We start from the raw sequence: 2782 nt of genomic DNA on the forward strand, positions 1-2782 counted from the left end.
TAATGGCTATAAATATCTAACTTGTTGAAAAAAAATAGGGAATGTAGGAGTAAATTTAGTCAGACTTCTGGCCTACTTGACTAGAAAGACAGAGACCAGAAGTGCTGATACTGCTTATTTCAGTTACATGTTTTGAGATAAGAAATCCTGCATGTCTTATTACCCTGTGCACAGATGTCCAATTAAGTAAACTTGTTTTAGTTTCTCCAAGGTCGTATTTTTTTTTCTCTTTTTATCTGTCTTAAGTATAAAAAAGCTTGAAAATTTAGATAGGAGGAGGATTCCTTTGAAACAGACAAGTGGGTGATTTCCCTTGCTGTACGAAATCCTCGCTGTGATCACAGTATAACCCTAAATAAAGAAAATCTGGCTCTGTCAGTTCTGATTCAACCACAATGCGAAGTTTGATTTCTTCCACAAAAGGGAGGACGCCAAGGAAAGTTTGGCATTCCGTGTCCCCAAGGAGAAAACATGGCAGGAGGAAGCAGAAAGGGGGAGAAACCCTGGAGAAGAAGCCCAACACGCTGGACCCTCGAGAGCTGCAGAGACTGGAACAAGCCCCAAGAAGAGATAAATCTTTCTGCCCACAAGAGATAAGTAAATGGGGGCAAAAGGGAAAGGATGGAAATCCCGTTCTCACAGAAGCTTGAGCTGGTAATCCAGGGGAATGATCCCCATGGGAAGTGGTTGGGACAGCTCTCTGAAGGAGGGAGCAAGGGAGAGTGGACTAGTTTGCAGGGGCAAGCAGGGACAGAGATGACCCTGAAGCCACCAGTATAAAGATACAGAGTATATGCATCTTGCCAGTGAGTGAAAAACTGAGCAGGGACATGCTGCTGATGGCAGAATAGATCTAGAAGGGAGGAGAAGAGCCCCAAGGGAGGTACTGGTTATTTTTAAGTTATAAAAGAGTAGAGTGAGAGAGGACCTCATCCCTACCTTCAATGTAAATCCCTCTGCACTAAGGAGGAGTAATAGCAAGAAAGGGGGTGGGGAAGAACTGCTTGCCTGATGATTTGATTGAAAGTTAAAGTGGGGGAAGACACCTGCAAGTTCCAAAGAGGATAATTGAAAAGGTCAAAGGTGGAGGCCTTGGGATGTACAAGGGAAAACCTCAAGGGACCCCAGAGAGATAATGGTTCTTTGATTTGAAGAGATTATTCATAGAGCAATGGAGCTTAGGAGGAAGTAGAATGAGCTACTGCAAGCTGAAGATTGGAGAGAGAGAGAGAGAGAGAGAGAGAGAGAGAGAGAGCCTTTGCTAATCATCCATGGAGAACAGTGACCATCCACCTGAGAGGAAAAGGGCAGTGTATAGGGAAGGTTGGAGCCCTGCAGAATATCCACAATGGGATCAGATGGATGTGTGAGCCAGAACATCCATTCTCCTGGACATAATGTCCATCAATTCATGGGAGGTGAGTGTGGGGGATATGTTACCATCCAAATAATGCGGTGCAGTTCCAAGGCAAGAGAACATGACCTGGTCACACCTGTCCCATGACATTCAGAAATAAAATTGAACAGAGTGATTCTGCTTTCACAAGGGGCAGCTCCATCATCTTAGTTCTCTTGTTAGGGTAGAAGCCATTTTGTAAAACTGCCTTAGAGAGTCTCTTCCACAGGGAGGATGAGATGGGTTAATCTAACTGTAACTTTACACCAGGAATTAAAATCATGTTCTACTCAATGAGCAGCAAAATCTTTAATAATAGGGTGCTTGAACCATTGTCCAGATACAATATACAGAAGGAACTGAAATGATAAATAGAATAAACAGGAATGTTTTCAAGTCTCTCTTTCTCTAAATCTATGTGGATTTAATCATACTTAAAGGGCCTTTTCCTACTCAGTTTATTCACATGAGCAGGCCCACTGAAATCCATTAAACTTCTTGAATAGCTAAGACAAGCAGCATTTATTTCAGAGGCAGTGTTTTAACTGATATGCATTAGACTTTAAAAAAGTGGCAGATGATTTTAGAATGGGTAGTTGGTGGATTAAGGATAACCAGGACAGTCTATGGTCACTTCACCCTGTTCTGACTGCAGTCCAACAGAAAATGATTTCAATGTGAACAGAGTTAGACTGACACTGAGGACTTTTAAAAATCCCATCTTCCCTTTCTTATATAACAGATTCTAACTTTGAACAACATCCTTGAACACAAAGGCCTAAGTTTTGTTCTCAGAGAGATGAACTTGTTTATCCAAGGACAGAATATAGCCCCTGATGCTCAGCTGTAATATCTGGTGTCTGGTGCAGCATGCAGCACTCCATATCTTGTAAAATCATCAGTGTAGTTGTCCAGGTGGTGCAGTAGCTGATGGTGGTATGGAGTTCCAGTCAACCAGGCTACTATTATTTTAACCAAGGTAATATTAAATATGAATATTATTTAAGACAAGGTAGATGCTGAATAGAATTTATTAAATTAAATAGAAGGTTGTCAGTATTGAGTTTGGGATCAGCTTATCATCAACTAGGAGTGAATTTTTCATTAAGAAGGCATTCCCCCACAAAAAATGTGTATGATGTTTTTAGGAAGAAGACAGCCTAATCTACACATCACAGAGTAACACTCTGACAAAAGGACTCGCAGATACCTAGGGGAATACAATTCTACCCGCTACCTTCCCAGTGCAAAATGGAGTTTATTTTCTACTCAGGAGGACTTTTACAATCTTTGAATTCTCCTCAGCCTGAAGAAGGGTGTCTGTGTCCTAAAGCTTCCAAAGAAAGGAATTATTTGCTACTATTTAGTTGGTCTGACAGAAGATAT

The sequence above is a fragment of the Gavialis gangeticus genome, unplaced genomic scaffold (genome assembly GCF_001723915.1).
Source record: "Gavialis gangeticus isolate Ggan-Ray unplaced genomic scaffold, GavGan_comp1, whole genome shotgun sequence".
Taxonomy (NCBI): Eukaryota; Metazoa; Chordata; order Crocodylia; family Gavialidae; genus Gavialis; species Gavialis gangeticus.